The 14,562-nt window shown below is 36.4% G+C and overlaps 1 protein-coding gene across 14 annotated transcripts in view; it reads left to right on the top strand.

The window, feature by feature from the left end:
* The window catches only part of ASXL3 (ASXL transcriptional regulator 3), a 187,766-nt gene that overhangs the window by 46,239 nt on the left and 126,965 nt on the right, over positions 1–14,562 (top strand). For 3 of the 14 annotated variants that reach the window (XM_043443983.1, XM_043443982.1, XM_043443988.1), the window contains 2 exons: positions 5,769–5,977; positions 7,926–7,928. The exons of 6 other annotated variants lie outside the window; for them this stretch is intronic. The gene's annotated coding sequence lies outside the window, so the exon portion shown is untranslated. 5 more of the 14 variants (XM_043443984.1, XM_043443986.1, XM_043443987.1 and 2 more) reach the window with 5 other exon arrangements.

Below are 14,562 nucleotides of genomic sequence, written 5' to 3'. Positions count from 1 at the left end.
AGAATACTGGAGTGGGTGGCCATTAGACGCTTTGGTAAAATCAGGTCTAGTTTACACAAAGGGCCATTTGCTGTGGTCATTACTCTCCTAGCTTTTAGCCATGCTTTTGAGAATTTGTTTCAAAGCAAGCCTCCCTAAAAAGAAGGGCATTCAGAGCAGCATTATGATGCAATCTAAGATGTGAATGAAGTTTAACTCAGAACAATAACATTTTGTTCCTGTTAAGGACTTTGTAGATCATATCATCTTAAGCTTTTATTTTACAAATCAATAAACTAAGGCTTAGAGAAGATGAATTGTCCACTGTAATAGAACTGGTAAACATATGACTCATCTTTAAACTTAGAAGAGGATGATCATTTCAGAATTTGAGAAGAATGTGCAGAAAGCCCAGTAGAAGGACAGACTACACACACAAAAAAAGAATATAAATCTTCTATTCTCAGGTTCTATTAGAAAGGACATGTCTTTCAATCGATTTTCCTGAAGTGATGTGTTTTCATTGATCCAGTCACCCTCTATTACCTGGTTTTATTTGCCTCCAATAGTACATATTTTGGCAGGAGATTGGGGTGCAAGAGAGAATGTTCTGTAATTTACACTTCAGGTGGTTATCTGGTACTCTTGATTCTGGACTCATTGGCTTTTAGTTACCATCGAGACCTTACCCAAAGGAGGAGTCTGAGAACAAGGGGAAGGGTTGCGACTGCCTTTCACTCCTGCCCCTGTGGGCTGACAGAGAGAGCCAGTGAGCTCAGTAAGACAGTGCCATGGATCATTTTATTGAACATGCTTATTCCTGTCATTCTTTAGAATGTCCATAATATAAGTAATTTGTGAAGCAAGGGTGAATAGATTTGCCTGCAGACGATTTGATGCACACAGGCCTTCCAGCCTCTATTTTCTCTTTTCCTTTTAGACTCTTGCAGCCTGCTCTGTTTCTTCATTCACATCATGATAATATATTTAATTTATGTTTACTTATTAAATTTTCCTCTCTTCTCTCTAAAAAATGAATAGAAATATTTAAAGATAATCAGAATAAAATTGAGTGGCCTGAGAAGTCCTATGGGTAAATGGAACATTGTCAACTAATGTGAACTTACAGTAAAAATCTAGTTTTCATTTATTGATTCTTTTTTTGGGCATTAATAACTCATTTGACTTTTCTTTATAAATGGATCTTTAGTATATCAATATAGTATGAAATATATCTAATGATTATTTTATAGATTAAATGAAGTTAAACCCAGTAAAATTTGAAGCTGTCAAAGATTTTTTGTAATGAATGCCTGATCTATTGTTATATTTTTCACTTGTAATAGTATTGATCTCTGACCTTTCCACTGTTTAGGGGTTATCATATAGATTCAAATTTAAAAACAGATTTGAAAGCCTATTACGACAACTGCATATTGCTGATTATAATAAATCCTTTGTGAGTAAATATTTTCAGATTGTTTTTCTCAGGTTTTGAGAATACTTTTAATTTGTATTTATTTATGGTTCCCTGATAGCTCAGTTGATAAAGAGTCTGCCTGCAGTGTCGGAGACCTGGGTTTGATCCCTGGGTTGGGAAGATCCCCTGGAGAAGGGGACGGCTACGCACTCTAGTATTCTGGTCTGGATAATTCCAATGGATTGTATAGTCCATGGGGTCTCAAAGAGTCAGACACAACTGAGTGACTCTCACTTTCATAGCATAAATATTTATACAAGCTAGTATATAGTTTGCATGGGTGTAATGGAGTCCCAAAATAGGTGGTTATTCAAACAAAACTTCATTTCTTACATTATAGTCTGAAGGTGGGGAGTCCCAGGAATGATGGGATAGCTTTGTTGCATCAGGATATGCAAGCAGCCAGGGTCCTTTTGTCTTACTGTTCTGTTGTCCCTAGGATTGAGTCCTTATCACCATGGTCTAACATGACTTGCCACCAAATCCGTGTTCCAAGCAGTAGGTGGAAGAAGAAGTAGATACAGTCCCTCTGTAGATACATTTTAAGCGTTGAGTGCATCCATTTTCCTCATGTCCCATTGACCAGATATATATTTATAGTTAGCAGAATGGGAAACAGGAGAGTGTAGTCTGTTGCAGGAAGCATGTTCCCAGCTAAAATGTGGGAGTCTTAGCTGTAGGGAAAGGTAATTTTGGAGGAACAACTATCAGCCTCTGTTGTATCTATTTTAAATCAAATCTCCTGCTTAGACTTGGTTTAGTTAAGTACATGTTGTAACGTGTGACATTTGAAAAATTTACCTGTATATTTGACTTTTGCAAACATTAACATATATTTTCGATTCTCTCTGACTCTGGACAGCCTGTTAATGAACTTCACTATTTCTTGTCCTCTCGCCGCTGCCTCCAGAGCCCAATTCACATGTCATATACCACCTCCTCAGTGAAGAGTTCTTTAGCTTTAATTCATCATTTTATTCTTGCTGTTTCTTTATAACATGAATACATCTATGCCTTTGTCATAGTAGCTAATAAACTCTCTCAAATTTTCTCTTGTTATAACAGGACTGCAGTTTCCTTAATGGTAGAATTTATGTCCCAATGATTGTTCTCTTCCCCATAGGGCCCTTCATATAATAGACTCATGATATTTTCCGAATGGAAATTTGAATTCTAGCTCTATTTCCATTTCCAACGCAATGTGTTATTCTGGATAAGTCACTCAGTCTTTGTTGTTTTCTTTTTTTGTCTTTTGTCTCCAGTGAAATAGGGAAACTGATGGATCTTTATGTGTATTGTAGGGCTGAAATGAGGATAAAATAATTTTTTAAATGTACTGTCCATCATATATTTGATTTGTGAGATCTCATACCCTAGTGCATTAGTAGCACTTTGAAAAAACTAATCAAGATGGAATGGGTTATCAAGTAAATTTGTATTTGACCATATTTCACAGTAATATTTTGGCACACTGGTGCTAAAAGATTCATATTTCACTAAGAAGTATGTAATATTATTGAATGGGCTTCCCAGGTGGCTCTAGTGCTACAGAATGTGCTTGCATGCGGTATTATTTAATACATAATTTTTAATCTAAAATTTCGTGAGAAGTTAGCAAAGGGATTCTAATCAGTTTGTGTTCTTAAATTCAGATTCAGTGATTAGATTTAAAACTACTGTCACCTGATGAAGCAGAGCCTGAATTGTTTTTAGTGTGATGCCTGCCAGTGACTCATTTTGAGATTCCAGGATCAAGGATTTTCCCAGTTTACAACACACCAGTGGGTAGATTGTTTTTCATTAAATGAAATGCTTTGAGGACGATCTTATTTGTAACTAAAGAGGTGTATTTCTCTATCTTGCTCTCGTACTTGGACCACTTGGGCCACTTTAGCCTTTTGAATGTACAGTAAAGATGTAGTATTTCTTCTGCTTTTCCACTCTCCAAATTTATATGTTAACATGTCATATCCTGACAGTACCTCCTGCTAATTATCTAATTGGTATGTTTTGGGGGAAAAAAAAAGATGTGTCCCAGAGTCCTGTATATTTGTACTATCATCCTAATTTTGTTTGAAATTTGAGAAGTTTCATATATGCAAAATGAAATTTTGGAGAAGAGACTTTAGTAAACATAACTGCTTTGCTGTCTCTGAGGAGATCTGCATTTAAGTATGTGGGGATTATTAATTTCTAGGAAAAATCTACATCATTATTTGTATGCTTCTGTCGTTAAGGATCTCATAACTTTGGCTTGGTTAGTATTTACTGAATGTTCCTATTACACTAGGAGTTTTTTCACTATACTGAAATATTTCTACTGTCCACAAACTAAATACCGGAGGATAGAATATGTTTTACTTTTGAGTAGTGATCTTATTTCTAGTATTCTTGTAAATTACATATATGCTAATACCTTAGCTTCTGTTTGTTATTACCATCACTGCCACCCTAATAGCTATTCATCATTTAAGATGTGGATCACCTCCTCTGGAAACGTTCCCCGCGATTTCCAGGCAGAAATATGATCCCTTCTTTTATATTGCAAGAGAGGTTTTTAAGTGTAACTTTATCACAGTTCTTTTAGTTTATATGTCTTTGTCTCAACTAAACTATGAATTCCAAGACAGCTAGTGACATATCTTACTCATGTTTGCATGTCCTGTATAGTCCTTAGGTCATGGCAGACATCTCAGTGGGTATTTATTTTCTTGAACATATATTACTTATAGACATTGTTATCTGACATCTGTAAATGGGATGGTTTGAGAAGACTTATACTTACTGTACTAGCAATAAGATTATGCATAAGAGGGTCAATATGTCATATACAAGGACTTAAAATTTTAGGAGGAGAAGCATTGTATTTTGCTAAGCACCAAGAGGATTGTATGTCTGACCTAAGCAACCAAGGGATCTGTTTCTTTCAATGTAATATTTTCTGAGCCCTTTGTGTAGGTGATCCATTCCACATTTTCTTTGTGAGAGACATGCCATATTTTATGAGATACAGTGAAGTTAGTGGAGAGTGTCCAGAAAAACATAATGAGTGTCATGTTTGGTATAAATCTCAGGTCCAAGCCTGTCTACAACGTTTCTAGATATTTCACGTCAATAGAATAATTGACTTGAGAACCAAAGTATATACTGAGTGGGTAGAGGAAATAGTGCACCAGATGGACATCACTACATTTTTTCATTTTAGTAACTGGCAAGGATTGCATGAGTCTGGTCAGTAGAGTAAATGAAATGGAGATTAGAAAACAGAATTTTATTAATTTCAAATGGAATTAAATATGATGAGCATCTTATAGGTAGCCATTTGCTTGATTCAAATCATTTAGGCTAAGCACATAGAAAATAACACTGTGGTGATTTAGCCCATTTTTAAATTTTATTTTAGACACACTCTGGAGATAGAGAAACTTAGTAAAATATTGTACTGGCGTTGAAAGTTTTAGTTTTAAGTATTAGTTTAGGAGAAAGGGACAAGTGAATGGGAAATAGTCTTAAATCTTATAATAGAAGTCTCAAGGAGATAAAAATAGTAGATTATCTGTTTAAACTTTGAAAACTTTATATAATGTCAGTTTCTACAAAAGCCTATTCACTAAGAAGTAAGAAGGAAAATTGTTATTTTTAAAGTTAGTTTGTTCTTGTTCTTTAACATATAATACCTCTTGGGGCTCATTGATCATTTTTTTAAATTATTGCTACCATTAAAGTTGTTGTTCATTCAGAGGCTGCTGGCTGTGTCTATGCAGTGAGCAAATGTAGTCGGTATAGACTTCCTGCATCAGTAGAGTCTGGTAATGCAGTCAAGGCGGTAGGTAGGATTACAAAAGTGGTGAGTGACCACAGAGTGGGAATTCAGGAAGAAGAAGGTACCTTGGTAATACCAAACAAAGCGTCAGTGGTTAATATGGCATTGCTTTCTCACCTCCTGAAAAAATCAAGGTTTGTTGTTGTTGTTGTTTTGCTTTGTAAATACTGGAAGAGCTTGATCCTATATACCAAGTTTAGAAGACTAGCCTTGGAAACCAATATTGTGTTTTCTCTTTCCCCTTCAGGACAAAGTATGTTCCGTTTGGGACCGCCTCAACCACCTTACCAGGCAGCACCAGGTCTTCATATACTCTCAGTTTCCCTTCTACTGTGGAAAAGATCTTTCCTTGAATGTTCATATTTTCACCTTGAGAAGGCAATATATATGTTTAGGAGGGGTTAAGCAGCTGTTAATAAATGTGACGTAGGAGAAGAGTGGTTTGTGGGAGTTTTACTATATATACACATATATAATATTTTCCAGTCTGGTTTCAGACCCCGGCATGGCTTGGAGACAGCGTTGGTGTGTATGAAGGATCTTCCTCGAATGAAGGATTTGGGACAACTTTCCATGATGATTATATTAGAGCCTCAGCTGCTTTCGTGTTGGTCATGAGGTGATGCTGAACCGAATGCTTGAACTAGCAGGAGTGGCTGGGATTGCATTGGAGTGGTTCCGTTCATTCCTTCCGGGTAGGTACCAGATAGTGATGTTGGGTGAAAACGGACATCGAGGGTCCCCCGTATGGAACCCCGTCGTTGTCACTCATTCCCCGGTTCATGTTTAGTGGGTTTGAGGAGACAACTGGCCACCTGGAGGCCAGGCAGTGATTTGAATGACTGTGAAGAAGGTTATGAGGGTGGTTCCCAGTTTGGTGTCGCTTACCTCCGTTCTCTCTGTTTTGTCTCTGTGACAGTGAGGACTAGAATCGAAACTGAGAAAGCGTGACTTGTTGGAAAGAGAAAATTTGGGAGGCCCCGTTGTGCTTTCTGGTTTCTCTGTCTGAATTACAGTTTGTGTAAACTGTGGCCATATTTTGACTCCAAATTCATCTACACACAAAAATCCCATTGTAACATTAGCTAGAACTATTTTATTTTCCTTTCTGGTATATATCTGGAGCCTTCTTCCCTGTGAACACTGACTGCATCTCCATGACCCTTCTTGCTGAAGTTGTAGTCTACTTGTTCACTCTTTCGCTTGGGGCTCTTTCAAGCAGTCTGCCTACATTAATAAATATTGTTGCGGGTGATGGCTGACTTTTCCCAGTGAATGTTTTGCTTTACCTTCACTGAGGGCACTTCGTTTTTCTAACCCTGTTTTACTAAGAATCAAATTGGGTTGTACTTTTTAATAAATACTGCCTCTCCTCATTAAACCGCTCGGGCATTTTGTTTTTAGAGAGAATATACTAGAGTTTCTTCAATTTTGAATATGTTCTTTAGAAATGTGGTGCTCCCTCTCGGCTGCTATTTATTTATGTAATACTATTTCAGTTATTTTCCTTTATGGTCATGAAAAGCTTGCTGAGTGTTGAACATGCATGAAGTTTATTAGGTCTAAGAGTAGAATACAGGTAAAGAACAGAAAAGAACAAACACGGATGCATGTGTCTGTGAATATCATGAGAACTGTCTGTTGATTGTCATTTTGGCTAAAGGGCAATAAACAAACTTTTATGCAGTAACCGGTCAGTGTTAGGTGTTGAGCCAGGCTGTTTCTACCTTTTAGCTTATTTAACAGTAACTTTGAGAAGTTGAGTGTTATTTCTTCATTTTACAAATGAGGAAATCGATGCTAAGAGAAGTTAGATATCTTCCCTAACTTCACACAGTTATAAGTGGAAGCTCTGGTATTTGAGCCTGGGTTTGGCTGTCTCGAAATCTCAATCTTTCTATCACAGTCAAGTGTTAAGTCACAGGCAAATGTTAGACTCAAAGAGTGGGTCCTGAAGGAAAATGAAAAAGAAGAAAAAGAATGCCTATTAGAACAAACCAAGGAGGAAATGGGAGACCTAGGAATGCACTAGCATAACATTTATTTTGAATATTTCCCGAGTTTTCTTAAAACTCAGTTTAACAAGTCATGTGACAAAAGGAGCAATTTTACGATCATCAAATATTTACCATTTACAGGATGGAGAGGTTTAGAATTTCAAATTTTATCTCTTTGGACATTTTTTCATTCTCTGTTTAGAAATAAAAGTAATGATACCCCACTTTGGACTCTAGGAAATAGACGAGTCCGTGCATGGGAGCCAATCAGGTAGTTAGTACTTATCTGGGGAGAGACAGCAGTTGAAAACCAGTACCAGGTGTTTACTGTTTATAAAAGTTTATTTTTTCCTTTTAATGTGTTTGTGAGCTTTTCTGTGTGGAACCTCAGCTTCCTGTTGCCTTTCATGTATAACATCGTGCTTATACATGACTGAAGATGTGGTGATTGTGTTTTGCTTAAACAGTAATATATGTGGATTTCACTAAACACTTATTTACATCTTTGGATGAAGTTTGGATCAATATTATTAGTTTTCCTTTTTCTATTGGTAGATAGATGTCTCCCACCATCCCAATAGATTTATTTTAGGCATAGCCAGAGAAAATGTTGTTTCTGTGCTTATAAACTAACATTTGACAATAGAAAGTCACTATATTATATATTAAGTTGTTACTGTTATCCTAACATGATATGCTTTTATTAATTATGTTAATGGTACCTTAGAAAACACCCCACTTTCCCAAAGAGGTAAAGCTCTTTAACTGTAATGATTTTCAACTTCAATGCTGTGCTTTATCTACTAGCAGCTCATGAAGTAATGGTCATAATTGAATTCAACATCTTAAGATTTCCTGACTTAGCTTAAGTGAAATATTGATTTCATGAAATTAGGTGGCAGGTGCATCGAAGAACTATTTCCTGGAAGTTTTAAGTGGGTATTTAAAGCCTCAAGAATATTAATTCAGACTAAATGAGTGGTTTGGCGTTGTACTTACTTAAATAAGACGTTTGCCAAATGGCCAGAAGCCATCATATCCAAAATTTTATTTTTTAAAAAACACTGAGGAATGAAGGCAGAAGACTATTTATTGTTACATAAACATATATAGTTCTCTATAATTTTCATAACTATTTAGTTACCATTTAGTCGTTTAAACAGGGCTTCAGGTTTAAAATAGTTTTTCTTGAATTGGCTCGTGAATTCTTTTCCTTTCCACCCCACCCAGTTGTATTTACATATTGTTCTCTCATTTTGTTGCTGGAGTTGTTGTCTGGAGAGTCTCTGTGTGCCTAGATGGAACATTGATATTACTATAAAATAATGTACAGGAAATCTTGTTTTGTCTAAAGATACATTTCTTCCCCTGGGTCATCAAAATGCGCATTTTTCCTAAGGAAGATGTTTATTTCCATAAAACAGAGGTAATACATATATAACATATTAGTAGCATTACTTTTGGAATTTATTAATATGTATGTGAGTATAATTTTATAGTGTTCAACAAACATTAGTCTGAAACAGTATTATTTATTCTCTTTTTACATTTGCATTAATCCTAGCCATTGCTACTTTTATTTTACTCTTTTTCTCTATTCGGGAGAGATTTAATTTGGGTTGCTTTTCTGCAGTCCCTACTCCCAGCTATGTCTCTCATGAATCATATTTCCCAGAGGGTGAAATTAAAACAAGAACTAGGTGTATTAAATATCTTTTAGGCCTACTGCCAGATTCTCAGATGTATTTTTAGGTGTCGAATATTAAGTTTGGGGAAGGGAAAGATGCTTATATTCACTGATCTTTGTATTTTGCCTTTCTCAAGTTTGTTTTTACTTTATAATTCTGTCTGAATTTTGTGGATGTATTTCATGCTATCTGAAGTCATTATGGTGTTTGAATTTGACAACACTTGTATTTTTATAGCAGAAAGCTAAATTTATTAAATATCTTTTTATGGGAATACTTTTAATCAAACCAGACAACTGCCACTGAACAAGTTGCCTTGAGAATGCAACTGGTCAAAGAAAGAAGAGGGGGAGGAAGGAAGGGAGAAGAAAATGAAATTAAGTTGGCATTTGTCCTCTGGTATGATTGCCAGTCTTAACAGCAGTGGTTGGTGTGGTTATTTTTAGACATTTCCTTTATCAAACATTTAGAGGTAAAAATTTTCCCATAGCCAGCAAAACTCTGAGTTGAGTTCTTTTGACATTCTGCTGATCAAGGATTTTCCCACGAGTAGTACCAGAGTCTTCTGCAGAGAAGGGGTAGGAGAATGAATCAGAAATGAAGTAATGGACAAGGAAAGGTTTATACACCTTAAAAGTGTTTATGGAACATGTAACGTGTTAGCTATGTTTTACATTGAGGAAGAAACAGACATGATCAAAAATTTAAACATGAAACGTCATACCACTGGAAAAACAGAAAAATTCAGATTTAACATTTGAATTCACCTTTGAGACAGAAGAGGCTTCCCAGGTGATGCTAGTGGTAAAGAACCCGCCTGACAGTGCAGGAGATATAAGAGATGTGTGTTCGATCCCTGGGTCAGGAAGATCCCCCGGAGGAGGAGGGCATGGCAACCCACTCCAGTATTCTTGCCTGGAGAGTCTTGCAGACAGAGGAGCTTGGCAGGCTACAGTCCGCAGGGTTGCAGAGTCAGACATGACTGATGTGACTTAGCACTTCACACATTGAGAGGGGAATGACTCTTTTCACAGAGGCTTTACAATAAACAGAGGAAAAGATGAATATATGTGACTACATAAAATTTTATGTGGTTGTATATAAAAAAAAGTGACAATGGAGAAAATATTTTTAGTTAATATTTCTAGTTAATATAAGCTAGAGGTATTATTTAAAGAGATTATGAAAACAAAAGAGGTGTTGACCTTAGAACTTTGTGGTCAGAGGTCATGAACAGAGGAACTACAGTGCATAAAACCTGGGAATAAACAAATACGTAGATAAGATTTGATCTTCCTAGTAATCATAGAAATGCAAGGTAAAGTAGCCACTGGAGATTCTCTTTTGGTTTACCTAATAAATTAATCAGTACAAGCATTTCGCCCTGACTCCAAATGATGCTTTCTGCTTTCTCACTCCTGGTGAGAGTATAAACTAAAACAACTCATTTGAAAAGCCAGTTGGCATTATTTGCAAAAGGTCATTAGATAACATATATCTCCTGAAATAATAATGTCACTTATGCAAGCCTACCTTAAAATATTCTTGAATGTAAGGGAAAAAGAGTATCATATACACTAAAATATTCAGATCAGTTCTATTTCAATTACAAATGAAGAACATAATTTAAACACTCACCAGTAATATCAGTTATTCGCAAACTTGATTATGCAGTAAAATCATTTAGAAAAACATAAAAGAGAGTGCCAGTGCTTTGGCTCTACCCAGAGATGTTTATTTAAGATGTTTGGAATTGCCTCAAAATTTGCTTTTAAAAGATTGCCCTAAAAATTTTAATGCACGACTAGCTTGAAAACCACTGGCTTGACACACGATGATAGAATATTTCTAACCACTTGATATATTTATTATGGCTGTGTAGTAGTATGGACAGGGTATAATAAAAAATAATAATAATAAAAATAAATAAATAAATATAATTTACTTTACATAAAAAAAATAAAATAAAATAAAATGTGGTGGTTGAACATTTAGGTAAATCATAACTTTAAAATAGAAACCTACCAGAAACATAGACTAGTAGAAAGTTTGTAAAATGCTCAGAGTTGTTATAAGGAGTTGAGATTTTTTTAGTGATTTTTTTCATCTTTTTTTCAGTTGACAGATATTTTAGTAATGTTCTTATATTACTTTTTAAAAGAAAAAAGCATATTTAAAAGAAAAGTCCCTGCTGGTGAGATCCTCTAGATAATTTCCTACTTACAGGTTGTTTCTACCTGTGATTACAGAGATTTGTTCTGACTTCTAAAATAATCATATCCTCAAGTTACATTTCATATTATTATAATGAAATTCCTCATAGGATTCTTTTTTTTCCTTTTTTTCATCTCAGAAATATCTTCTCATGTAGTTTTCTGACTTAGGAATGTAATAAGCTCAAGTCAGTCATTTTTCTCTTATCACTCCACATCTGTGCCTTTTAATTTTCACCTTTCCAAATACCATCTATAAGTGATGGTTCCCCTGTGTTTGTCTCTAACCCCAGCATTAACTGTGTGATACGTGTGTGTATCTGAATTTTGTATGCATACATACCTTTAAGTTAGTGAATCCAGAACTACATTTACCATATTTTTCCTCAAACCATCTCTTTTATGTTACCAATTTTAATTAATAACACCACTGTTTACCTCCAGCCCCTGAAGCAATTCTAACCCGCTTCTACTACCTCATCATACACAGCTAGTCCGTTTCTGTGTTCTCCTGATTTTTGTCCCCCACATTTCTTCTCAGGTATCTCTTTTTAGTTTTTTACTTTTTATTTTGATGGGGTATAGCCGATTAACAAACAATGTTGTGATAGTTTCAGGTAAACATTGAAGGGACTCAGCCATAAATATACATGTACCCATTCTCCCCCCAAACTCCCCACCCATCCAGGCTGCCACATAATGTTTAGTGAGTTCCCTGTGCTATATAGTAGGTCCTTGTTGGTTATCCATTTTATATACAGCAGTGTGTAGATGTCCATCCCAAACTCCCTAACTATCCCTTCCTCCCATTCTTCTCAGCAACCGTAAGTTTGTTCTCTTCTCATGTATTTCTTGAGTCTTTCTCTGCGTCCCTTCCTTGTCATCATCGCTTTGATGAAGCTCAGATTATCGCCCCTGCAGTCAAGGACGGCAGGCTCCTAACTGTTGTGTCTTCCTGTAGAAGTGTCTCATTCTGGATCTGTCCTCATATGACAGCAGGACAAGGGCATTTCCTTCCTGAAAGTCCCTTGGGGCTCTCCATCATGTCCTGCATGGAGTCTGAACTCCTCACCATAGAGTTTAAACTGAGGTATAAACGTCATGCATGGGCTTCCCTGGTAGCTCAGCTGATACAGAATCCACCTGCAGTGCAGGAGACCCTGGTTCGATTCTTGGGTCAGGAAGATCCCCTGGAGAAGGGATAGGCTACCCCCTCTAATATTCTTGGGTTTCCCATGTGGCTCAGTCAGTTAAAGAATCTGCCTGCAATGCAAGAGACCTGGGTTCAATCCCTGGTTTGGGAAAATCCTCTGGAGGAGGGCATGGCAACCTACTCCAGTATTCTTGCCTGGAGAATCCCCAGGGACAGGGGAGCCTGGAAAGCTGCAGTCCATGGGGTCGCAAAGAGTCGGACCTGACTGAGCACCTAAGCACACACAAGTGTCATGCAGCTGCCATGGTATATGCCTTGCCTTTGGAATCTGATCCCAGCCCTGTTCTCCCTCCCACTCACTGGTTGGAAATACCAAATAATTGTTTCTGCAGACATGTTCAGTTCTTTCCCAGTGTGCCTCCTGCTTGCTGCTCTCTCTACCTGGAATGACCGCTTTACCTCCGTTTGATTCGATTAGCAAAAATGTAAAGATTCATACTGGCCACCCTTGACTCAGGTGGGGAAAGTAGTTACTCTCAGGGAAGATAATTTGGAGATAGCTATCAACATTTTTTAAAATGTTTTTTTGATGTAGTAGTTCTACTGTTTGGAATCTATGCTAGAGGAATAGTTACATTATCCCTACTGTCTTAGTCTGTTCAGGCTGCTATAATTCCCTGGTGGCTCAGATGGTAAAGAATCTGCCTGCCAGGCCGGAGACCCAGGTTTGATCCCTGGGATGGGAACATCCCCTAGAGAAGAGAATGGCTGCCTACTGCAATATTCTTGCCTGGGAAATCCCATGGACAGTCTCTTTCATAACAACACTGATACCATGGGTGATGGCTCCATCTTTGTGATATGGTCGCTTCCCAAAGGCCCCAGCTTCAAGTAGCATCACATTGGGGATTAGGTTTCAACATATGAATCTGGGGGTAACACAAGCGTTCAATCTATAGCACATATACAAGGAGATGTATATATTGGTTCTTCATTGCAGAACCAATGAGTTTTAATGAGTAAAATCAGATGCAAGCTACATGTTAAATAATAAAGAAGTTTAAAAATTACAGTACAGCTTATCTGCTCTATAGGCCAGTGGGAACATTGCATGATTATTAAGAGCATTTAATAGTCTGTGCAACATTAAGAACAAAAAATATATTCTATAGGAAACTTTATCATTAAGGTTATTAAGTAAAAAAGCATGCATCTACTGTTATGTAATAACAGCTCTCACTTCTGTTGAAAATAAATTTAAAATACAAAAGCATAGAGTTGAATCTATACCTATATCCGAATAAAAATAGGAAAAGCTCTGGGAGAAAAAAAAGCATGGTACATCATTAATAGTCATTATTTCAGAAGCAATGGGTGTCGTTGGGAGAAGTTGACAGTGACTTATTACTTTTTACTCTGTGTAATAATGTACCTTTACACTTCCATATAATTTCCGTGTATATATGGATTTACGTGTGGAAAATGTTTAAACTTTAATATAAGCTGAAATAGGGAGAAAGATCTAATAGAATTGGAGAGAAGATAAACTGTGGGTTAAAGAACAAAATTATCAATAGTCTTTATTTTTTATGTTCTGAAAATTTTTAAAAATATAGCAAACTATCGTAGACCAACAAGCACCAGCTGGAATTAACAGTTGTAGACATATTGTCATATTTGCTTTGGATTTCTTTTAAATAAAGTCTGGCAGAAAAAGCTGGAGTTCCTTTGATTTCCTTTTTTACTCAGAGTTAATCATTGTTATATGTTTGCTGTATACCATTGTGGCTCAGAATTTTATAATTTCACTGTGTATATATAGATTAAGTATATCTATGTCTATAGTTATTATGTTCTGGTGAACATTTAATTTACTGACAGTTTTTTTTACCTCCTAAAAAATAAGGACTGTGAATGTGAGTTGAGTTTTTCTAGGGACTGTACCAAAAAGTGGAATTGCTGATCTGTAAAGCATGCACACCTCTTTTGTTTTGTGTTTTTTTTTCCCCTCTAGATATTGCCAGATGTTTTTCAAACTGGCTGTGTCAGTTTATATTCTCACTAGAGTATTTCATAGTTCCTATTTCTGGACGTCCTCAGCCAATTTCTGGTATTGCCATGCTTGAAATTTTGTTCTGTTCTGTAGATTATGAAATGTTAAGCTTATCACCAGTCCCTGAATGTTTTCTGAGCATCTGAGTCTGACAGGGCCCTTATGAGGGGGACACA

Source organism: Cervus canadensis, chromosome 23, assembly GCF_019320065.1.
Source record: "Cervus canadensis isolate Bull #8, Minnesota chromosome 23, ASM1932006v1, whole genome shotgun sequence".
In the NCBI taxonomy this organism is placed as follows: Eukaryota; Metazoa; Chordata; class Mammalia; order Artiodactyla; family Cervidae; genus Cervus; species Cervus canadensis.
The sequence above is the reverse complement of the archived record's forward strand: the minus strand, read 5'-3'. Positions and strand labels throughout refer to the sequence as shown.